General features: G+C 38.0%; 1 protein-coding gene across 1 annotated transcript in view; it reads left to right on the top strand.

Moving 5' to 3' along the window:
* Positions 1-26,219, top strand: part of Ppp2r3a (protein phosphatase 2 regulatory subunit B''alpha) — a 152,404-nt gene that overhangs the window by 7,717 nt on the left and 118,468 nt on the right. The gene's annotated exons all lie outside the window — the stretch shown is intronic.

The following is a 26,219-nucleotide window of genomic DNA, read 5'->3' as shown; positions in this document are numbered from 1 at the left end:
AAGACAGTGTTGGCACACACTTTTAATCCCAGTACTGGGAAGCACACATGCCTTTAATCCCAGGAAGTGATGTCTGGGCCGAGAAAGGTATATAAGGTATGAGGAAACAGGAACTCTCTTTTTAGGCTGAGGATTTTGTAGAGGTAAGAACTAGTGGCTAACCAGCCTGCTTCTCTGATCTTTCAGCTTTCACCCTGATATCTGGCTCTGGTTTTTTGTTTGTTTTTGTTTTTTTGTTATTAAAAGACTAAGATTTGAACAACAGTAGACCATAAGAAAATAGTGAATGTTCAAAATAATGTGTGCCCCAGTGCAGCATGGATTGATCCCAGAGCTTTGCACATGCTAGGCAAGTGCTGTACCACTGTGCTGTATTTGCAACCTAGACTGACAAAGAGTTTAAAAAGGTTATCCAAAAAGCTATCATGGTAAGGGAGACACTGGTATCTATGGCTACATAGCAGATACTCAGTGTGTTGAGTACCCAAACACTTCTTACTTCTCAGGGAGGTAGCTAGATAGTACTTGATCACTTATCTTCCCCATTGTAGAGGGATTTTGCTAGCATTTGTTTTGAAGACTGCTTTTTGATGGCTAGATATTTTTCTAGGACCCTGAATACTCCTGAAGGACTTGATTTAGATTTTAGTATCTGGCCACAAGTCTCTTGCTTATCTAGAAAGCTGTTGAGTTTCTAAAGGCCAGTAGTGATCCGGGCTCTAGTAACCCTTACATCATCCTTCTATTCAAGTGATGAACAAAAACCAGATTGTTGGCATATTGAAAATGGAAGTATTTGGCTGTGCTAGCAAATGTGTATTTGTCAGATTCCCAGGAGTAGTTTTGCAGTATTTTTTTTCCAGTTAACTTGATATTAGAACTTGATTTTTCCAGTTATATACATGTAAAAATTTTTCATACTTTGAAATCATTATTGTTGGTGGGGTGGCTATAAATTGGAGGTATGTGCCCTCATTGAGGTCAAAGAGAAAGAGCACTGAACAAACTTTGATATCAAAGAGATTATGTATAAACTGGGCATGGTCCTGCATGCCTTTGATCCCAAGTACTTGGGAGAGAGAGGCAGATGGATCTTTGTGATTTCAAAGGCCAATCTGGTCTACATAGCCAGTTCCAAGCCAGCCAGGATTGCAAATGAGACTCTGTCCAGAAAGAAAGAATGGGAGAGAATGTGTGAATGTTGTTACCTTGAGTACTCAGAGTCACTATTTAGGATGGGTTGTCATGCAAATGGATACACCCATCTGTTGATAACCTTAACCTTGCATGGGAGGTTTTAAAGGTTGGTTTTGAATTTGGTATGCCTAAGAGTTGCAGTCTTCACAAAATAACAGAAAACACTGAAGGTGGAAAATGCCAAAGATTATTAGTGAAAAATTGTGTTTATTAATTGAAAGCATAAACTTTATTGTTATACTCTTTTGCACATAGAAATAATATCTTATAGGGATGAGAGCCCACAGATATCATTGATGTATCAGTTAGGTGGATAAGTGGAGTGTGTGTGTGTCTCTGTGTGTGTATACCATATAGTATATATAAGTACTATATAAAGGATGACTTTGTTATACAAATAGCAAACATAGCTTCAAGATTATTTGTACCAAAAGTATATTATTAGAAAATAATTTTATTTAGAAGTTTGTATGTACTTCAGCAGCAGTGAGAATTCTCACATAAAAACAATGGTTAGGTACCATACCTGAAGGGTGAAAGCCATTGCTGTTGCAGTTCAGAGCTCCTTTGGTGTGTGGAAGAGCATAGATGACTGAATGGGCTGAGGCCTTAGACTAAGTTCTTAGATACAAAGCCTTAGATACAAAGCCTGAGTTGGTTGAGTGTAGCTGTGTAATTTTTTTAAATTGAGGTAACATTAAATATTTTTAACGGGCAGTTTTAATAAATTTAGAGTTTGCAAATATCACATCTAATTTTCAAATATTTTCACCACCCCAAAAAGAAACTCTGTATCCCAGTAGGCAGTCATTTTCGATTCCTTTCTTTCCAAATTCCTAGCAACAACCATTTTGCTTTCTGTCCCTATTTACTTGTTCTAAACATTTCATAGAAACCTGTCGTGTGTGTGTGTGTGTGTGTGTGTGTGTGTGTGTGTGTGTGTGTGTGTGTGTCTTCTTTCAGTATAATGTTTACAAGACTCATTGCATATCGTAGTTTTGTCAGTACTGCATTTCTTTGGTTGCATTATGAATATATCACATTTTGTTTTCATCAGTTGATGGCATTTGGGCCATTTGTACTTTCAGATCTTCTAAACTATGCTATTAAGAGGATTTATTTACAAGTTTTGCTTAATACTTGTTTTCAGTTCATTGGTATATAAAGGTGGAGTAGAATTGCTGGGTTATATGATAACTCTTTTATTGAAGGTGTTTGTTTTACGGTATCTGGGATTATCTCGAGGAGCTGGTGTGTGCTAGGCAATAACTCTATGTAAGTTACATTCTCAGCTTTTAAGTTTTTTAAGGAAAAACTGCCACAGCAGCGGCCCAGCAGTATTTTATGTTGCTACTTTCAGTCTCTGAAAATTCCCTGAATCCTCACCAATACTTGTTATTTCCTGGGTTGGTTTCTTTGTTGTTACCAGTGGTAGTTCTATTTTTGTTGTTGTTGTCATTGTTTTTTAATTGTAGACTTCTGCCCTAGTGGATATGAAGTAGTATCTCATTATGGCTTTGATTTGCAGTTCTATAATGACTTGATGATATTGAACACCTTTCATATATTTCTTCACTGTTTGGTATTTTAAAATTTTTCTGTTGAAAAATTTCTTTTGCCCATTTTTAAATTGTATTGCCTTTTTGTTGTTGAGTTATAACAATTGATTGTAGGAGCCTGGAGAGATGGCTCAGTGGTTAAAACACTTGCAGTGGAGGCACCCTAGTACTCAGTATAAGTGCTGGGTGGGTGTGGCAGTTTACTTATAAGTCTAGCCTTAGAAAGTGGAGACAGGATCCCCAGAACAAGCTGGTTATGAAGACTGACTACACTGATGAGCTTTGAGTTTGAGTAAGAGATCCTATCTCAAAAGAATGGCGTGGGCAGCTGGAGAGATGGCTCAGTGGTTAGGAGTGCTTACTGCTCTTGCAGAGGACCAGGTTCAGTTCCCAGCACCTACATGTGGCTCACAACCACCTGTAACTCGAGCCCTCTTCTGACCACCTCAGGCTTTTGCATGCATGAAGTGTGTATAAACTCATTCAGACAAACACATATACATAAATAAATTTATATATGCATAATTTTTAAAGAGAATAAATGGAAAAGAAATTAAGGAAGATTCCCAGTAATAACTTGGGGCCTTTGTATGCACACAGACACCTGGGCAAATGTGCTCACACACACAAGTAAAATGAAGAAAAAGGACAAAAAAAGTTGATTATACACTCTAGATATTAGATTTTATCATATACATGATTTGAAAATTCTCCAGTTTTGTGAGCTGCCCTTTCGCTGTCCTGGTAGTTGCCTTTGCAGAAAAGAATTTAGTCCTGTTGTTGTTGCCTTTATGCTTCTGAGATCATCAAGATCACATTAATTCACCCCTATGTTTTTTCTAAGAGTATGTAGCTTTAGTCTTTACATTTCGGTATTCTAGCCATTTTGAGTTAATTTTGTATATGAAGTCAGGCCCATCTTCATTCTTTTGTAAATGGATATCCTGGTGTCCTGGGACTTTTGTGGGAAAAGGCTATGTGATTTTATGCAAGTCTCATGCTTGTTTCATAGTTATAAGATTAAACAAGAGCCTCAGATATATGAAGTAGTTGGAGAGATGATATTATATATCCAGAATTAAACATATATTCTTTTTTTTTTTTTTTTTTTTTTTTGGAGCTGAGGATCGAACCCAGGGCCTTGCGCTTGCTAGGCAAACGCTCTACCACTGAGCTAAATCCCCAACCCCGTACATATATTCTTGAAAGGGATTTGTAAATTCTTTCCTTGTTCCCAAATTATGGTGTGTAGTCAGACTTTCCTTTGGGCTGCCAGCTCACAAAAAATGACACAGAGGCTTATTATTTATTATGGAAGCTCAACCTAGCTTATAGCTTAAATAAGATATAACCCATTTATATTAATCTACATTTTTCCTTGTGGCTTTTTAGCTTTTTTCCATCTTTCACCTTCTGTTTCCTCTCTGTGTCCTCCAGCGTCTCTCTCACACCTAGATTCATCTCCTCTTCCTCTCTCTCTTGCCTGGAAGTCCCATCTAACCTCTTCCTGCCTAGCTGTTGACCATTCATCTCTTTATTAAACCAATCAGAAGGTGCCTTGGCAAAGACACATCTTCACAGTGTACAAAAATTATTTCACAGCAATGGGGTATCTATTTTAGTATGTAAGGGCCCTAAGAAGTTTTCAGTCATAGCAGTAAAGTAAACGGCCATATTTCCACATTGAACCAAGAATCCTTATATTTTACTGCATTTTCTAGAAGCTGTTTCCTGATAAAATATCTGATGACTTCAGTCAATTAACAAATATTTGTTTAGTAACTTGCACATGCCAGGTACTGTTTTAGATATTGGAAATGCAGTACTTTCTGATATAAGGCACTATATTCTCCAGTGCCTCTTAACTCTATCTAGATCTTTCTAACTCTCATCCACACTCCAAAGTTATCCAATTCATTGACTCAGTTTTTTTTTTTCTTACTAATCAAGCCTTGAATCTATACTAATTAGGACTTTTCTCCACTAATGTCCTCTTGCTAAACTAGTTCAAAGTTAAATTCTCTCTTTTGAGGCTTTAGATTTACCTTTAAGGGCCACTAACTCCCATCCCCTCTATCCCAACCACACAGGCCCTTATTTTTCTGACTTTATCTTCTACTCTCCTGTGGTTGTTTCTGGATGATTTGCAAATAATCCCCTTCTTCCAGCATGCCTACCTCAGACCTTTGCAGTCTTCCTAATAAAGCTTCTCTCTCATTTCTCTAGAATCTTTGTCAACGTTCACTTTTCCTAAAAGGACCTCTCTTCTCCTTCAGACTGCCTCTCAGCTCTCTAAAGATTCTGATGATTCACTCCACTCTACTTCTGAGACAGAGTGCCTGAGGTTATCCCTCTTCTTGTTGTTTATTCTATTTGGGTTTTAGGTTTAGTTTGTTTTGTTTTGTTTTGTTTTTCCTTCAAAGGATAGGATCTCACTATGTAGCCCAGACTGGCCTGAAACTCACAGCAATACTCTAGCCTCAGACACCTAAGTACTAGGATTATATATGTGTAAACTCTCCTTATTTATTTATCTTTAACTGTCATTTGAATGAAGTCCATCTGGGTTTTAAAAAATTAAAAACTTCCTGTCTATGAGATCAAAACTTTAAAACCAAGATTAGTGGCTAAGAATGGAGTATGCCATTAAAATCTTAGATGTCATAGCAGGGTAGAGTTTGTTTGTTTGTTTGTTTGTTTGTTTGACGTGTAGTTCACAGGCATATTCCCTATTTTATTTACAGTTGTGAAGACTGAGGCCTAGAATGCCATTGAGAGTAGTACTGACGTATTAGTACCATACTAAGTCCTCCCATAAGCTCTGTGGCTCGGGTGTTAGCGTTTTGTCTTCTCTGAATTTGGGATATATGACAACCTTTGTGTTTTTCTGGCAGATCTGATTGGAAACCCTTGCCCATGGTGAGTGAGTACTCTTAAAGTAAATAGAGGCCCGCAGGTGCTGTACTACCTGGATGGGAGTATTAAAGGCAGTTGAAGGTCCTATGTAATAGGGAAAGAACATGTTGATTCTACTGTGAAGTACCCGGATTCTAAAGGAAGGGGCAAAGAAATCATATCTAGGAACAATCTCTCCCAGGAGCAAGTTCAGAGAGACATCATCTGGGTCTGTTTCTCCAAACCTGCAGGCTTTCATATGGACCTTCTGGTGTGTTATAAAAGGTTGCAATGTTGTCACTTGATTTATTGTATTTAAACATAATTCATTATTTCTTTGATTTTCCAATTTTCAATAAATCTCTTTTTGTGTGTGTGAGAGTGGGAGGGTAGATTTGAGTGTGTGCCTGTTAGGGGTGGTGGTATGTGCACATACAGCATGCAGTGTATTATTGTTAGTTAGCCGGCTGTGCCTGCTGTGTGATAAAACACTGGTTGGATATGCTTTCAAAACATCTATTTATGTGCAGCATTAAAAATATTTATATTCTATAAACTCATTCTTTATTATAAAAATGGCAAACTTTTTTTATTCTGTTGGAGTTCTCCCCCTTTGTGATATTTTTTAAGTTGTTAATTTTGATATCAGATTTGTTTATTTTGCCTTTATACCTTTTGAGTTTATGAAGCATTTTTATTCATCATACAATTCTTTTTATTAGTTTATATTAATTATACATAATAACGAGTTTTGTTTTTACATTTACAAATATATATATAAACTATACTTTCATATTCATCCTCCCATTTCCTTTACATTATCCTCCCACATTCCCTGGCTCCCTTCCTCTCCTCAACTCCTATAACCTGTTTATTTTCATGTCTTTATGTGTGTGTGTATGTGTGTGTGTGTGTGTGTGTGTGTGTGTGTGTGTTCGTGTCCTAAATAGTTTAATTAGGGTTGCATACATGAATATAAGAGAGTTATTTATAGGAACATGGGCATCTTAGCAGTGTCTACAACACTGAAGAAAATGTATCCCCTTACCCCAGCAACCAGTAATTGCCAGTAGTAACTCATCAGAGAGGGTTGGGGCCTTGTCATCCCCTCCCCTCCCTCCCTCTTGATGGGCTTCATCTTGTACTGGTTCCTGTGTGGGAATTGCAGTGTTGATTAGTCCCATTTATCATTGTTTCTTTGCCATTGGTATTTACTTAGTTTTAATTACCATGCTTGCTTATATACATAATACAACTCTTGTTTATTCTCAACTTTCCTGCTAATTCTTGACTATATCTTCAGATTTCATTCCTCTCCCAGCATTTTGGGATGGACTACATCATGTCTCTTCTTTGACTTTTCTTGAAGTTGAACTTTGCTCTCATTTCTGTCTTCCCTTATGATCTCACTATCATGTTTTCTCCAAAATGAATTTCAAAGTAAATTAAATATTTCTTGTTGTAATTACTACTAGAGATGGTAATTCAGATATTTTCTTTGAATAGTTTTGTTTAATTTGGTGCTACTCATTTTTTTTTCATTTTATTTTGTTTTATTAGACAGGGCCTCATGTTGTCCAGACTAGCCTTGAATTTATTGTGTAGTGGAAGATGACCTTGAACTTCTGATCCTCTTGCCTCCTAGCTGCTGGTATTACAGGTGTGTGCCACCACACCAGGTTTTTAATTCTGTCTTTGTACTGGACCACAGGGACCTCATACATACTAGATAGGCACTCTACCGATATGCTACATCCTTACCCTATTAATTAGTCTTGGGCTCCACAATACCACAATTTTTTTTGCATGAAATTGCTATTTGTAGGCAGATGAGTACTTAATATGCTCATTTAGTAGACAAGCCCAGTTCCAAAATGTACTAAGAATCTTTCCTGTGATAAGACCTAGCCAAAGATATAGTCAAGCTGGACAAATAGGGAACACCAATGGGACCAAGAAGTAGGATAGCAAAGCTATCTCCAGGACAAAAGCTAATCAGTGAATTCTGTTGATGGTCACATTTATGAACATGGAAAGTCAGCACAAAGAACCTGGCCTTTTCCTCTTACCTAGAGCTATTCCCACTGAGCTTTTTTCTCCTTCCTCTACCTCCATTGGGGATCTGACAGTTCATACATTAAGAAGATACTATTGAATTTCTGTTTCATGCTGTGCATTGGCTACATGTTGTGGATATGAGAGTGAATAAATTGTAGTGGTTTCCTGCTTCATCTGCTTCTGCTTCCCTGACCCATTACATTGCCAGCTGAATCCCATCACCCCCTCACTGAGAAACTAGAGCAGTGTTGCAAATGCTTAATAAATACTTTGTGAATAAATGGAAAGTATTTTCTAAGTTTTTTCTGTTCAGTGACTTTTGACACTGAATCTTCATTCTTGAATTTGTTTTCTCCAAATTGAATTTCATATTTTACTCTCCTATTAAGTTTCTTTAAATTGTATTTTCTTACCCTGACATTTGCATTCTTTCACATTTAAAGCCTTGTGCATTTTCCATTTCCCTCCTGTCGACTTAATCTCACAGGTCACTTGTTTTTATTTTTTTAAATTAAGCTTTATGCTTGGCCTTATGGCATGTTTTACATGGTGTTCTATTTCTGGATATGATTCTATTTTTTCATGTCCTTTTAATTATGTCCTAGTCAGTTTTATTGTTGTACAAGCTCTTTGTTTTAATTATAATTACAAAGTTTGATAATATAGTATGACATTCAAAGAGCATTTAACATTATTCATCCTCTTAAAAGTTGTAAGTTTTACTCCATTTGTTTGATATGATTTTATTTTATATAGCTGTTTTGTGTCATAACTTTATTTCTTAATGACTTCATTTCAGACTTTGTGAAAAATGAAAGTGAAGTTTAAAAAGTTTGATCTTTCTAAGTTCTATCCATTATAGTGTTCTACAGTCCCTCCTGTTCATGCCGCTCCTCCTTCCTTCATCCTACTAAGATGTTCTAGACATCGAGAAACCTGGAACTATAGGAGAGACTGATTCTCCATGTTCCTTTAGACTTAATATAGTGGTGATGAAGGAGGAAAGGGGTGTTAGACATTAGAAAACCTTAGGTTCAAATCACAATTTTTGTGCTTTTTTAGTAATATGACCAAGTATTGAGTTTTGGGTTTTGGTTATTTGGTTTTCTTATTTTTTATCTTGGCCTCAGTATTCTCATCTATTAGGTAACACTGGCTTTATTGTTGGCATAAGAATTTAATTAGTTGTTACATTTCAATGCTCAACCCAGTCCTAATATATTTGAGAACATTCATGTACCACATAATGATATTTTGGCTAACAGTGGACAACCACATACCCAACATGGTCCTAAAAGATTATAGCAGAGCTAAAACATTAAAAAAAAAAATTCCCATTGCCTCATACACGCATAGCTTTGGAAGAAAATGGGGGAGGGAAATGCTATGAGAAGAAAAAGAACTGCTAGGAAAATTCACAGTGAGGGGTTCATTTATACCTCAACATAATTCTTAAGAAGTTTGAAAATGGGACTGGAGAAATGGCTTGCAGCAGAAAACCCAAGTGTAGTTCCCAGAACCTGCATTAGGTGGCTCACAATCATCTGTAACTCCAGCTCCAGGGGGTTTGACATATGTGCCCTCTCTGAGCACACAATCTACCAAAATACACATGGACACAAATTTTAAAATAAAAATAGAATCTTTTTTTTTTAAAGTTTGAAAACAGCCAGACAATAGTGGTGCACACCTTTAATCCCAGCACTTGAGAGGCAGAGGCAGGAGGATGGGTCTCTATAAATTTAAGGCCAGTCTGGTCTAAAGAGTGAGTTCAGGACAGTCAGGGATACACAGAGAAACTCTGTCTCACAAACCAAACTAATAATGGTAATAAATAAAATAAAGTTTGAAAACATGGACCTCCAACACTGATAGATTTTTGTTAATAGGAGAATTCATGAGGCATAGTCTACTTGCAAGCAAATCCAATATGAAAAAGAAAATGAGGCAAACTGCCATGCACATATTTCTGAAAAGAAGAGTCTCAGGCAGTGATGGTATGAATGAGAATGGCCCCTAATGGGCTCATATTTGAATGCTTAGTCCCCAGTTGGTGGAACTATTTGGGAAGGATTAGAAAGTGTTGTCTTGTTGGAGCAAGTGGAGCAAGTGTGGCACTTGGGGGCTGGCTTTAATGTTTCAAAAGACTCATACCATTCATAGTGTGCTTTCTACCTTGTGCTTCTGAATCAGGATGTAAGCTTTCAGCTGCTGCTCCAGACACCATGCCCTCACTCAACCATCATAAACTCTAAATCTTTGGAACCATAAGCCCAACTAAACTCTTTGTGTTATAAGTTGCCTTTGCCTGGTGTCTTATAACAGCAATAGAAAAGTAACTAAGATAGGCAGATTCTAGAAGGGTCCAGAAGATGATGGCTTCGTGAATATTATTACCTCTGAACACCTTCTAATGGGATAAAGAACAGAAGTGAAAATCAGTGATATTAATAATTCTGGCCTCATGTAAGCCTCAGGTAATGTGTGTATTTGTGTTTTGATTTTTAACAACAAAAAATATAAAACAATGTAAAGAATAAGAATATAAAGTTTCCTTTTTTTGTTTTTTTTTGTTTTGTTTTGTATTTTGTTTTTCAAGACAGGGTTTCTCTGTGTAGTTTTGGTGCCTGTCCTGGATCACGCTCTGTAGACCAGGCTGGCCATGAACTCACGGAGAATTGCCTGCCTCTGCCTCCCGAGTGCTGGGACTAAAGGTGTGTGCCACCACTGCCTGGCAACTTTTGTTTCTTCTTAGCACATATTATACAAAATAATAGCTTCATTGTGAGATTTTTTTCATACATGTATATAATGTAATTTGATCATATTTTTACTCTTCCATATTTCCTCTCCCTCACTTTTATTCTCTCTCCTGTTTCATAATAGTTCTCTTTTACTTTCATGCTGTTCTTGTTTTTTCTCTAGATTCCCCTCTTAATAGAAATGTAGAACTTACTTTTCCAAGTCTAGCTTATTTTACTTGTCATTTTATTTCCATCCATTTCCTTCAAAAGACATGGTTTTGTTCATCTTTCTGGCTGAATAAATGCCTCATTGTCTCAGTTGAGATGGCCATGTGCTTTTATACTTGAGTCTGTTTATGTGGTATATTTATTAATCTGTGTATATTGAACCTCTTTGTGTCCCTGGAATAAAACCAGCTTGATCATGATGAATGATCTTTTTAATGTGTTGTTGAATTTGATTTTTGAGTATTGTGTCTATGTTCATCAAGAAAAATTATCTAAAGCTTCCTTTTTTATTTTGCTGTATCAGGGTAGTAAATTCATAGGATGAGTTTTGAAGTGTCACCCCTATGTTTTATGGAAGAATTTGAGGCTCATTGGTGTTCTTTAAAGGTCTGGTAAAAATCAACAATGAATCTGTCTGGACTTGAGCTAAGAAAATATTTTTATACAACTATGCAGTGTGTCTGTATTTAAGCCTATTCTCATTATGAAAGTCAAAAGTTTAAAAGGTAAATATGCTACAGATGCTAAGGTTAATTTGTTTCTAAGAGGGGTTTTTTAAATATAAATTTATTATAGCCTAAGTGTAGTTCTTATAAAGTCTACAGTCATGCCATGAGGCTTCACATTCACTGACAGTTCTGTCACTGACTCACTGAAACTTCTAGTCCTGTAAGTTCCATTTGTGGTGTCTCAGTTAGTATATCTTTTTTGTTTAGCTATATATGTACTCACCATTATGTTAGATGTTACATTTCTTATTGCTGTGAATACTTGACAAGAAGCAACTTAAAAGAAGAGGTTTTTTTTGGCTTACAGTTTGTGAGGATACAGTCCATTATAACAGGGAAGGCATGGATGGTGTCAGGAGCATGAGATGGCTTGTACCATCAGGAAACAAAATGCTGGTACTCAGCTGGCTTTCTCCTCTTTAATTAGTCCATGACCCCAGCCTATGGGATAATCCCACCTACATTCAGGGTAGGTCTTAACCTTTCTGGAAACACCCTCATAGGTGTACCCAGAGGTATGTATCCATGTGATTCTAAGTCCCATCAAGTTAACAACAAAGATTAACTGTCACATATTATAACTCCCAGCAATATTCAATATAGTAACAAGGTCTATAGGCTTATAGTCTTGGAGCCAGATTATATCATAGAACCTGGATATGTAGTAAATTCTACCCTATCTAAGTATGTGCAATGATGTTCACATAGCCATGAAACCTCATAATGATGCAGTTCTTGGAACATGTCCTGTCCTTAACACAACATTATAAATGATGATATAATAGTATTAATTTTCCCTTGGAGAGCCTGATTAAAAGGAGGGAGGACAACATATCATGCCTAGTGCTCTCCTTTTTTCTTTCTATTTGGTTGTTATTTTTCTTTATATTTTTAGCAAAGGCTTGCAGGGAAGAGTTAGGATCTTATTATATAGTCAAGACTAACCTCAAACTCAAGATCTCCCTGCCTGTCTACTTGCTGAGTGTTGGAAATTACAGGTACATCTCCTGGCTTTGCTTTCTGTTATCTATTGATGTTGGTAGCATGAATTCTTGCAGAGGGCAGTCGTATGTCTGATATATTATATTCTCTCAACTTTGCCAGTAGATGTCTATAGAAGAATTACCTCACTATAAACTCATTTGGGAATTTTTTTAAGGATTGATTTTATTTATAATTAGGGAGTGGTGGAGTATATATGTATGAGTACAGCTATCAACAGAGGTATGAGATCTCCTAGAGATAGAATTGTAGGTAGTGTGAGCCACCTGATGAGGGTGCTGGGAACCAAACTTCAGTCTTTTGCAAGAGCAGTTCATTCTCTTAGCTACTAAACCATCTTCCTAGCCCCACTGCAGTGCTCAGAAGGCAGAGGCAGGCAGACTGAACTGGCCTATAAGTCTGAGGCCAGCCAGTCTACGTAGTAAGATCCTGTCTTAAAAACCAAAACAACAATAACAACAAAGATGCGACTTTAGATGTAGATATTAAACTTTACTCTTAGATGGCCTGATTAAGGTGTGACCATGAGGGAAAGTGGCTCAGGTAGGAAAGAGAGAACAGGATCTGTGTTGTTTTGTAGAAACTGTCAAGAAATGAAGAAGCCAGGATATCAGATGGATTTTTTTTTTTGGATGTTGAAATCAATAAGAATTATGACAGAAATAGTATTGAAGTGACAGTGAGCCAGAAGCTAAAATTTCCAAGGAATGGAAAGGGTGACCTTGCAGAGCCATAAATGACTGCAGTAGGAAAGGTAGTAGGGTAATGGAGACTGATGATATCTGACTCAGAGCAGAGGATTTTGTAAGGACAGAGGGAGAATATTCTGCAGTTAGCAGTATGGAATAAGAAGGGCACTTACCAGTCCTCCCTTACAATTGAGGAGTGGGGAGGTGGGGAAGAGTCCTCCTCTAAAAGGGCTAAGTAAAAGTTGCATCCTTACAGGGTGTCCAAGAAGGTGGATGGAGTTGAAAACCTTTGAGATATGATCAAGGATATAAGGATTTGTTAGCTACCTACAAGTTCCACAGGGCTCAGAAGAAGGATGAAGGTTTCAGGAGATAGGAAAGGTATACATTTAGAATCCACGTACACTTATTACCATCTCTCTCTTGTATACTATATGTTCTCATTTTATGTACCTCTCAATTCAGTTGCCTTGTATGGCTTAAATCATTGGGCCAATTAAATCCAATTCTTTGCCTGGTCCATGCCTATAAAACCATTTTTTTTATATACATCATGCTTTAAATCTGTGATCATGACCTTAAGTTGACCTTTAATGTTGCCTGGCAATCATACTACATTTCCTTAGTCACTTGCTGTTGATTTCATTTCCTCTAGGGTGACTGTTTTATATCTTCAGTCACCTCCTATGATCACTGTCTCCTTCCCACTTTTTACTTTGAATAGAAGTTCTTATTTCTTACTCCACTGAGAAAATTGAGTCAGAAAAGACCTTTCATGATCATAGCTACCATAACCCACTTGTAGTGGCATTCATATACTCTACCTTTTCTCCTGTTACTGTGGAAGAACTAGTACTTGGTCATCAGCTTTCTTCTCTCCTGAATCACTCTCTTCTGCATGAAGGTACCCATTTTTCTATTTAAAAAAAAAAAACAAAAACAAAAAAACAATGCTTCTTACATTCACTTCCAAGTATTGCTTTATTTCACATAAACTTCACAGAAAACTTTTTGAAGCAATTTTCTATATTTAATGGTAATTTTTTTCTTTTCTTTCTCTCTTCTTTTAAACTGATACCACCATATTTCTGTGTCCATAATTCCAGGAGTAGGGACAGAGTCTGACTTACCAGTTGACAATACTGATATCTACCATTTCTCAATACTTATGTAATGTTCTGATGAGTTCATCTCCTTGAAACACTGTCTTTGTTTGCCTTGTTTGCCTTTTGGGATACTTGTCAGTAATTTAGAAGGATGTGATATTTTGCCTGATTTGTGTGCTGGCGCTTTTACTCTTGCTAAACGTTTAAGTTAACTTACCATGGATTCATGAATATTAGAAGATGTGAGATGTCTAAATCAGATATGAACTATTACAGTTTCTCTCTGCCTAGCCATTTCTCAGTCTCTTTTGCTGATTCCTCTTCCCTAAACTTTTTTAGGTTCTCACATGGTGCTGGCTGGTATGGAACTCACTCTATGTACATCAAGTTGGCCTTGAGCTCACAGAGATCCACCTACCAAATCTACAGCCCATAATTCTTCCCTTAATCTACAATCTCAATTCTGTCTGGAGTTGGACACCTTTACATAAATATCTAATAGGCATCCTAAAACTGACATCCAGCGTGGAACCATTGACCTTACATGCCGCCGCCACCACGTCCCCTCCCACCAACAGATCTGTCCTTCCTGTCACTTCATAGCTTAGTTAACATCTATTCACACCTACTTGTTCAAGTAAAGCAAAACACAACATTTGAAATTTTTTTAAAATTGTATCTGTATGGGTGTTTTGCCTGCATGAATATCTGTGTACCACATGCATGCCTAGTACACAGAGGCCATAGTACGTTGGATCTCTAGAACTGGAATTACAGACAATTGTGAGCTACCATGTGGGTGCTGGAAATTTCAACACAGGTCCTCAGGAAGATCATCCAGTGTGCTCTTAACTGTTGAGCCACCTCTCCAGCCCCTAAAACGCAGTTTTTAAAAACCTAAAGATTCATTCTTGACCTCCTTTCCCATAAAACCTGCACATCTGTCTCATTGCCTCTACTTTCAAAATACATCTAGAATCTTGACCTTCCTTTCACCCTTTGTCTTCTACCTGGTCCAAACCAACAAACATCCTTCTTGCCTATATTGTTAAAGAAACCCCTTCCTGGTCTCCTCTTTTTCTTTTACTTTTGTTCTTTGTAGTTTGTTGTCATCATGATACCCAGAATTATCTTGTTTAAAAAGTGAAGTCAGGCCGCGGTGGTGCACACCTGTAATCCCAGCACTCGGGAGGCGGAGGCAGGTGGATCTCTGTGAGTTCGAGGCCAGCCTGGTCCACAGAGCTAGTCCAGGACAGGCTCCAAAGCTACAGAGAAACCCTGTCTTGGAAAAAAAAAAAAAAAAGTGAGTGAAATCTGCTCAGAGCTTTCCAGTAGCTTTCCGTCTCAGGTAGGAATCATACTCTGAACACACTAGTATACCACTCTTGTTAAAATATTCACAACATGCACTTAGCTGATAAATCCTTTCCATCTGATGTTCTTTCTGCTTCCTTTCTCTTCGCCTGTTCCTGACACACACATAACAGTTCCATGCTACTGGACTTACTGAAGAGAACTAGGCAATATTGTTTTGTACAACAATCTATATTGTGAGTATCTGTGTCCTTATAGTACTGACTTCTTTCTTTAGGTCCTATATTTACTATCACTGTACATTAGTTCTAGAATATGAAGTATTTTTATAAGAAAATTTCATAGAGGATACTATAACCTACATATTATGCCACGTGTTGCCTGATTGCCATACCATTAATAATGCTAAAATTGATTGTTGAGTGGTAACTTTTAGATCTCTCTTGTTATAAATATGTTTCCATTTTTGATTAACAAATGAGCTGAAGGGTAAATGTATTAACACTTGAACCAGAGCTACTTTTTTCAAGTGAAACATTTTTTGAAGCTCTCATATCTACAAAGATCAAAGCATAGCTCTTCCCATTACAGTAGGAACTCTTGACAAGTACAGTTCATAACCGCAGAGTCCACATGAATTCTTGAGGAAGTGGAGCCCCAGAGAGGACACATAAGGTCTTTAGTTACCTAGTCAATTAAGAAGGACTCATTGAATTTGTATTAGATGGGTGTGTCTGATGCTTGCTTGGTAAGCAGTGATTGTGAATGAAAGTGTACCCACGTTTTTAGTTGTCTAAGTTCTTTCTCTGACATTCTGTCTGTTCTATAGACACTAAGTATTTTTCATGTTTGTTTCTTTTTTGTAAATTCTTCCTCCTCTACAAGATTTGGACATTATTCATGTATATCTAAAAGATTAAAAACTTCTAGGCTTCCATATTTTAATTCTTTCCTCCTTCAGAATATTTTGAAAGCCGCCACAGTGGAAGTTAGTTTGATTGTTTCCTTGCTGCTTTCTTTCTTTACTAGAATTATCTATCTACCTATTTATTTCTTGTGTGTGCACACGCAGGTAGGTGGGTACATGCAGGTATGTGTAAGTCAGAGGACAGCTCTCTGAAGAGTTCTTCCTGCCTTCTGTGGGACCTAGAACTCAAACTCAAGTTGTCAGGTCTGCACACAAGTACCTTTACCTGCTGGACTTCTGCCAGTTCTCCTTTCTTCATCTTATCCTATAGCCTGTAGCATATATTTCAGCTTACAGCTCTCAGGTCATACTTCATCACTGAGGGAAAGGGCAGGAACTCAAGGTAAGAGACTGGAGGCAGAATCTGAAGTAGAGCCATAGAGGAATATTACTTTACTTACTGGCATGCTCCCATGGCTTGCTCAGACTCCTTTCTTCCACAACTCAAGACCGCCTGTCCAGGGTTGGCACTGCCCACAGTGAGCTGGGCCCTCCCACATCACTCTTTTGGACAGTATCCCACAGACATGTTTATAGGCCAATTTTATGGATGCATTTTCTCAAGTGAGTTCCCTCTTCCCAGATATGTCTAGATTTGTGTCAAGCTGACCAAAAACCAGCCAGCACATATAACAATTGATCTTAATTTTCATGTAAAGTAGTATTTTTATTGAGAAAACAAGTAATAAGTTGTAATATCACTTTTGTTTTAAAATATGAACATGTCTATTTATATGTTTACATAAACAGGATATTTACAAGGCAGGCATGGTGGCACATGCCTATAATCTCAGCACTCCCAACATTTGGGGACAAAAGAATCACTCTTTTGAGGCCAACATGGGCTACATAATAAGCCTCTGTCTCAAAAACAAACAAACAAACAAACAAAAACCAAAAAAACTTGTTTGTGAGACAGGGTCTCTACCTGTTGTTGAAAACAAAGCCAGAAACAAAGCAGAACTTTGGTGTTTCGTATCCAAACTATATTAAAAGTAGTTTGAGGGACTGGAGAGATGGCTCAGAGGTTAAGAGCACCAACTGTTCTTCCAGAGGTCCGAAGTTCAATTCCCAGCACCCACATGGTGGCTCACAACCATCTGTAATGAGATCTGGCACCCTCTTCTGTATAGATAATAAATAAATAAATCTTTTTTTTAAAAAAAAAGTAGTTTGAGGCTCCTCCCATACCATACTTCAGAATTTCTTTATCATTCTATTCAAACAAAATTTCCTGACTTTGTGTGTCTATTTCATTTCCTCTGGACTTGCCCACTTGGCTTCAAATACTTTCACTCTTCATTTGTACCAAAATGAACTTGTCAGGAAAGAAAAGGAAGCTATAAAAATTATTCCCTTGCATGGTGGCCTGCACCTTAATCCAAACACTCTGGAAGCTGAGCAGAAGGAAAAAGTTGAGGTAGCCTGGGACCTACAAGACTCCATCTCACAAACAAAAGAATAGTGCTGGCAAGATGACCGTCTCTATAAAAAACCCTTGCTGAGCAAACCTGATGACATGAGTTTGAGTTATGGATACTATGTGGTAGAAGGAGAGAACTGGCTCCCGAAAGTTGTCCTCCCATTCCATGTGCTCTCTTTGGCACACACCCTAATATTCTCTTCCTTCCTTCCTTCCTTTCTCCCCCCCTCTCTCTTTCTTCTTCTTCTTCTTCTTCTTCTTCTTCTTCTTCTTCTTCTTCTTCTTCTTCTTCTTCTTTCTCTCTCTCTCTCTCTCTCTCTCTCTCTCTCTCTCTCTCTCTCTTTCACACACACACACACACACACACACACACACACACTAATAATGATAATTAATAATAGCCTTTAAAGAGAAATGTACCCCCAAAGGAATCATCATCAGGGTTCAGGAGGGACTCAATAAATACATACTGAATGAATTGATGTCTAGTCTTTTTTGTCTCATTTCCTTCATCACATAAATTCCTACAAAAGGAGAAAAGATGGGATTTTTTTCTACAGTAATCTGAACATTATATATAATGATGTAAATTAGTATTTTTAAATCTACTTAATAAGTTCTTAGTGGCTTAGGGTATAATTTATTGTAAAGTACTTTTCTGGTATATTTGCAAATTTCTGAGTTTGATTCCCAGCACAATTTAATGGAAAAATAAATCTCTTTTTACATTATGACAGGAATTTGTGGTTGCACAGCAATATTGAAAGACACCGAATTTAAAGCTAAAATAATTGTGAATGTCTATTCAGCTTGGTAGGACACCAACTGCAAACCAAAACTACAATTTCACCCGTTTAGTGAACCAGTGAATTTATTGGGTTTTTTTTTTTTTTTTTTTTTTTTTTTGGTTTTTCGAGACAGGTTTTCTCTGTAGCTTTGGAGGCTGTCCTGGACTAGCTCTGTAGACCAGGCTGGCCTTGAACTCACAAAGATCTGCCTGCCTCTGCCTCCCGAGTGCTGGGATTACGGGCATGCACCACCACCGCCCAGTGGGATTCCTTTAAAGAGTATTCTGATGGACTACTTACAGGAGTGTGAATGACTCAAAGGTAACTGCCATCATTGCTCTCTCAAGTATTATTAAAAGACCAGCCTTAATAATATTCTTTCCAGGGGCCCAGAAGAGAAACTATGAATGGCAAGAATTATTTTCGGGGAATGAATCTAAGTACACCAAGCTCTTTGTCCATCTACTTTATTCCTCAGGGATAAAATCCTGTCTATACACCTTCAGTTCTGTTCTCATGCCTAACTTGTTTTTTGCCTGATTACTCTCTACCTTTATCTGCTGTCTCTTCTAAGTTCTATCTTAATTCTGCCTCATCTAGGTTCTTCTCATCTCTTTCTTACCCATCTAATACTTCCCCATTTGACTCTTTCTCATCTTCCATCTCGTCCTCAAGTTCTCTAGTCAAAATCCCCTTATCCCTCTCAGTTCTCCATCCTCAAGTTCTCTAGCTAGTTCTCCAGTCAAAATTCTTCTCCAAGTCTCTGAGGTATACAGTTATATACCCATGCAATAGCAGTGCTCTCCTAAAGCAAGATCACCAGGCTTAGATTCTTACAGAGTCATAAAGGCAGACAAGAGTTTTCCTCAGGCAGTGACCATCAGGCTTGCTTTTACTACCCAAAAAGGAAGTGGTAAAGGAGGAAGTCAGCTGAGAGCTAATATCAGTTAGTATATCAAAAAGGGAATTTATGTGCTCATTCTACATTCCTAGAAGTGGTTAGGTAAGAAGTTAGGAGTCCATAATGTTAGTAAGGCTGTATAAGAAAGGAGGTCTCACCTTAAATTGCACAAGAAATAAGGCTATCCGCCTGACCTAGGAGACAGGAGTTGTTTCCATAAGGGTGTTGTTACCTTAGTTCAGGAGACTGGTTGGCCTTGGATGCTTGATAGGTATTTTAGATAAATACACTGTTAGGAGTTCTTGGAAGCACATAAGAAAATCATTTGAGGACCTAGGTAGTATATATATATATATATACAAAAGCTAAAATATCACCAAGATTTCTTAAGCCATGCTCGACCTTTGGGAAGGTTAAACTCTTGTGATAGTAGCTGAGTTCCGTTACACTTTCCTGTGGCTTGCAGCACTGCCCAGCCTGGCCAGTGACTCAAAAGTTGCGTTGCTGGGATTCATTGTAGACTTCTCAGGCAGCTTAGTAGGTTGTAGAGTCTGCCTGACAACTTGCATTTTCTTCTCTGGAGCAGTTGTCACCTTGGACAGGAAGCTTGAGTCTCCTGAGTTTAGAGTTTCCTGAGATTTGAAAGGTTTGTTTCCTTCTTGAGTCTTTTAAGTTTCATTCAGTCCCCATCTCAGAAGCCTTCCTCCGGGAGGGGATGTTTCAGTCTGGAAGAGACAACTACACAACACTCTGAGCTCCCTTCGTTTAGGGCCTCATTGGTTTGCTGCTAGAGCTCACAAAGACCCTAACCCTGCTTGCTTAGCTTTGCTTCCCAGACTTTGCTCTCCACAGCAGTATATATAAAGTGATAAACTTTCTGTGTAAGTTTGAATTTGACTCCCCTCCCCTCAGTCTAAAATGTGCAACAAGAGTTTTGTGATGCCTCCCTGTCCTCTGAAAGCCAACTTAACACTGGAATAGTACCAGATGGTGTGGGAAGGTACCTTCTGCTTTGTCCCCTCTGCTCTCTCAGCACCTCTCCTGCTGTCCTGCAGCCAGCTGTGCCGATTCTGCTCCAGGAGTGGGCATGGCAGCCTCCATTTGGGGATGGCTTTCTTGACCAAAGGTTAGGCATCCTCCTTTTCTTCCAGATCCCACTGTGGTAGGTGTGAGGCAGCCCCAAGGAGTCTGTAATTGTGCATCCTGATGAGCATCTGATCTGCAGCAGCACTCAAAGACTTGTCACTTTAGAACATAATCATTCCTCTGAATTTACCATCAATTCTTGTACAATGTCCAAGGCAACTGTTTTTGCTATTTTAGAATATATAATAGTGATTGATTTTTTTTAAATAATAGTGATTTTCTTTGTAGTATGATAGGAGTTTAATTCATGGTCTCACACATGCCAGACAAATCTTCTACCACTGAGTTAGCTGTATCCCTAACTTTAGTGTTTCTTTGTTTAAAACTGTAACAGTTTAATTCCAAATTTCCTTTAAAAGAAATATATATATATATGGGATATGCTCTAGGCATACACAAAGACTATATAAATATATACACATATACGTATATGTGTGTGTGTGTGTGTGTGTGTGTGTGTGTGTGTGTGTGTGTGTATGAAGGAGTAGAAGGAGGGGGAATAATTTTATATAAATTTATATGTATATATATTGGGCCTGTGTTCATGCCTACTGCCCACGAGGGCCAGAAGAGGGCATCAAATCACCTGGAATTGCAGTTGAAGACCACCAGGTATGAGCCACTATATAGGTGCTGGGAATTGATCCCAGGACCACTGGAAGAGCAACTAGTGCTCTTAACCACTGAGCTATCTCTCCAGCCCCTCAAATTTTCTTTCTGGATCCAGTAGCTTTACAAATGGCATGCAATAAAAATGAATCACCAGTTCATTATGCTTTCCCCATCAAATAATATCTGGTACACAGTTTTTCCTAATTCAAACCAAGAAAAAAAATTCTGCTTTTTAATAATTCTTATATACTATTTTCCCAAAAGAGAAGGTGAAATTTCAATGAAAGAAGTGGCTTGACCAGGTTATCAATTGAGTTGGTACAGAAGCAGAAGCTGGACAGGGTGTCCGAGTACTGCCATCATGGTGCTTTTCATTCAGCCACTAATGTTCCAGTTTACGACAGATAAGAGGGATTGTTTGCAATTTTTTAAATTAAAATCTAATTACATCAGCTCCCCTCCTTCTACTCCTTTAAGCACTCCCATATCCTTTCCTTACTCCTCTCCAATCCATGGCCTCTTTTCATGAGGGAGGGAGGAGGGGGAGAGAGAGCAAGAGAATGCATAGTAACCTGCTAAGTCAGTTTCGTGTTTCTTATATGTGTACATACATGCTTTCAGGACTGACTACTTTGGTATAGGATAACCAATTAGGGGGCTCATCCTTGGGGAAGACTAATTCTTTTTCTCTCAGGAGTCTTACCTGTAGTTCTTTGTTTATGGGTGGGGCCCTGTGTGGGAGCTCAGCTGGGAGACCAGCTCCCACATTTTATGACAGGGTCCTCTTGAGGAGAGAGGGATAAGGGATATTAGATAGATGGACGGAGGGGAGAGAAACAGATAGAAACACAGGAGAGCCTTGGAGGGCCTGGATCCTTATCTACTGACCCCTTCTGTCTTTTCTAAAGAGCTGTTTATAGGAATGCCAAGGGGTAGAGCAAAAGACCTCCCCCTAGCACAGCCAAGTGCAGACCCTTCCAAACACCTAGTAACCACACAAGTCAAGCAATCCCCGAATGCAGCCCTGCTGGGTAAAGCAAGTTCAGATCTCACTAGGAAACCTTTATGGGCATCCACAGCTCTGCAAGAACTCCTCCTTCCAGGTTAGCATGTCTACTGGTGATGTGTAAGTTTTGGGGGGCATATACCTTTAATCCCAGCACCAGGGAGGCAAAGGCAGACTGATCTTTGTGAATTTGAGGCCAGCCTGATCTTCATAGCAAGTTCCAGGCCAACCAGGGCTACATGGAGAGACCCTGTCTCAAACAACAACAAAAAGATAATAAACTAAAACAGGGGAAAGTTTTTAAGCACTTCCTACCTCATGTATACTAAAATTAGATCATCTGTTAAAATGTTCTTATAATAATCTATATTTCTTTCATTGAAACATTATTTCTAAACTCAAAATATTATTCTTTCATACCTACATATATATTTCCTTAGAACATAAAATCTCATGAAAATATTTCTCTTTTTCAGTTTATTTTCTCAACTATTTATAACTGAATACAATGAATAAAATATTCCAGGTTTCTTCTCTTGTTTTCCCAAGTAGTTCTATGGTACCTATTTTGTATTCTTCCAAACTGTCCTCTTGGAAGCACTTTCCATACTGAGTCATCAACCAAAATTCCCTTTATTTTTCCAGGCAAAGCAATAGTTTTATTATTTTTAAATGACTCATTATTTCTGAGTCATACCTTCTGGACTCTCTTAAATGAAGGGTTTTAAAAGAAAACTTTCTGCAGTTCTCTTCAGACCCTTCAGGTGACCTATTTGAGTGACATGGAAATTCAACCAATTCCAATGTTTACAATTATGTTATTTATTTCTTCTTGAACCGTTACACTGACCGAGATAAACAATGGAATTTCTTTACCTCATATTCTCTGCTCCAGATGTTTCCTGAAGTGGAACAATATGTGTAATACCTTTCTCTATTTTCCATCATTATGTTTATGGTTCTTAAGGTTTTATTAACATCCCGTTTTTCTCTATGAAATAAAGCAGAAACATCCATAAAAGTTAAGCTCAGCTCTGTGTTCCTTGGTACACAAGATCTTTGTAATTTAACATATTGCAAGAATAAATAGTCTTTATTCTTTAATTTTGTGACATATTTGGCTGATTCTTTACCTGCCCTTTGAAAATTCAATCTTTCACCCATCTTGGTTTTTGTTTGGTTTTTTGAGGCAGGGTTTCTCTGTGTAACAGCCCTGGCTGTCCTGGAACTCACTCTGTAGACCAATCTGGTCTCGAACTCAGAGATATGCCTGCCTCTGCCTTCTGAGTGCTGGGAATTAAAGGCATGGCTGGCTCTTTCTCCTTTAAGTCCCTCTCTTTGCATTAAATGTCCCAGCATCCTTTAGAGTTTTTCCTTGACCTTTTTCTTATCCTGCACATACTCAATCTTATCAACTTTTGAGGCTTTAAAACTTTTATTTAGTATTTTCTCCCAAATCTTTATTTTCAACTCCAATCTCTTTGCTGCTGATTATATCCAGCTATATCATGAACATCTCCTGAATGTGTTATTGAAGCAACCTACGCCTGAAGCTGAATTCATTCTCACTGCATCATTGACCTCAACTAGCCGTAACACATAAGCAGGCCCAGTCTCATCTCCATACTGCTCTAAAATCTCTTTTTAATTGCTAGAATTTGTTACAAATGTTATTTGGATATTTCTTATTTAACGTATCGATTCTAAATGCTTTTTTTAAGTGACATTTTTTTCTGTCTAGGCTTACTCTTTAGAGTCAATCACTATCAATTTTTTATTATTGTAATTTAATCTTCATATGTCTAAGTGCATCCCTGCTTCTAATTCATCATTCATTAATTTTAAATGTTTAGTATGAACTTCAGCTCTCATCATTTTACCACATTACCAAAATAAAGAATAAGGTTATATGTTCACAGTGAATACAGTAAATAGATTTGACAAATTTAGATACACATGAAAGATTTTAAGCAGTATATATAGTTGTTTGTTTGTTTGTTTTTCATCAAAGGTACCAACATAACTCAGTGAGGACAAAATACTCTTTTTTTTTTTTTTTTTTAAATTGTACTGGGATATCACTTCCTGGCCTCATGTACTCACCAAGCATTGTACTCAGCTACACACATAACCCCAAGGATCAATCTTTTGAACAAAAGATCCTGGCTGATCTTTAAACTCAACCTAATTAAAAATTAATTACATAAAAGTTAATTCAAAATGTGTCACATACCTAAACACAAAAGCTGAAAGTATAAAACTAAAACAACAAAAAGCTAAAAGGGGCTACAGAGATGGCTCAGCACTTAAGAGCACTTGCTTCTCTTGCAGAAAACCTAGCTTTAGTTCCAACACCCACATGGCAGCTTATAACCAGCTCAACTCCAGTTCTAGAGGATCGTATGCTCTTCTCTGGCCACTGCTAGTACTGCATGTGTATACATGCAAGCAAAACACTCACACACATAGAGTAAAAATGATTCTTTTTAAAGCTACAAGAAAGCTCCTTATGAAGTAGGCAAGGCAAAGACCTTAAGATACAGATCGATAAACTGTCAAAGAAAAATTGAATAATTGGATTGAGAAAAATTAGTGATGTCCCATATTCTCACCTTTAGGATTGGTAGAAACTTGAGGTGTGCTAAACTTCTCAGTGTATTCCAAGAATCCTTGCCAGTAATTAATCTGATCCTAACATCAAAATCTTTCTCATTGCTACTTTATTAAAATATATTTATAATCAAACCTTACCTTTTTGTGTGAAAATTTATATAACTCTGAGGTTTTATTATCTTTTCATTTATTTTGCTTAAAGTTATTGGGGGAAGCAGTTTTATTTTTGTTCAATTTTAAAAGAAGCCTATGAGATCTAGCAAGATAGTTCAACCTGAGTTCACACCTCAGAACTTCTGTAATGATGGAAGTAGAGAACCGACTCTGTAAATTGGTCTGACTGCCAGACAGCACACCCACAGGTTGCACAAATCCTAATTGGTCTTCATAAAAACCTGGAGCCGGATATCAGGGTAAAAGCTGAAAGATCAGAGAAGTAGAGCAAGCCACAGCTACCACCTCTTACCCCACCAATTCCTCAGCCTGAAAGAGACTGAGTTTCTGTCTCCTCCTGCCTTATATTCCTTTCTCTGCCTAGCCATATCACTTCCCGTCTCTACCTTCCTAGTGCTGGGATTAAAAGTGTATGATCCCAAGAGCTCTAATGTAGCAGGAATCTTAAAGAGTCTTATTAATAAAATCAAACTCAGAGCCAGGTATTGGGGTGAATGCTAGAAGATCAGAGAAGCAGAACAAGCCACAGTTTCCTCACCTTGCCAGTTCCTCAAGCTGATCCTGTTTCCTCAGGATCCTCTGAGTCCTCATATCCGAATGGATCTCAACTGAACTGTGCTGCTCCAAAGCCTGAAAGCTTAACCAGCCAAATGCTTCTAGTTTCTGGTCCTCACACCTTATATACCTTTCTGTTTTCTACCATCACTCCCTGGGATTAAAGGCGTGAGTCACCATGCTTGGCTGTATCCTTGAACAGATGGATTTCTGCCTCTGGAATGCTAGGATTAAAGGCGTGTGCTACCACTGCCTAGCCTCTATGTTTAATACTGTGGCTGTTCTGTCTCTGACCCCAGATAAGTTTATTAGGGTGCACAATGTTTCGGGAACACAATACCACCACACTGGAATTAAAGGTGTATGCCACCACTGCCTGGCTCTGTTTCTCTTTTAGGCTGGATTAATCTTGTGTAGCTCAGTGTGGCCTTGAACTCACAGAAATCCTGACAGATCTCTGCCTCTGAGTGCTAAGATTAAAGGTGTGTGCCACCACTGCCTGGCTTCTATGTTCTATGCCTGGCTTGTTCCGTCTTCTGATCTTCAGGCAAATTTTATTTGTTCAAAATATCACCACACACACATAACACACACACACACACACACACACACACACACACACACACACCCCACCTTCCCACCCCCCAGAAACTTGCAGTAATTAGTTATCTTTCCACCATGTGGTCCCAAGGATTGAATTCAGGCTCTCAGGCAAGCACCTTTATCTGATGAG

Source organism: Onychomys torridus, chromosome 7 (genome assembly GCF_903995425.1).
Source record: "Onychomys torridus chromosome 7, mOncTor1.1, whole genome shotgun sequence".
Taxonomy (NCBI): Eukaryota; Metazoa; Chordata; class Mammalia; order Rodentia; family Cricetidae; genus Onychomys; species Onychomys torridus.
The sequence above is the reverse complement of the archived record's forward strand: the minus strand, read 5'-3'. Positions and strand labels throughout refer to the sequence as shown.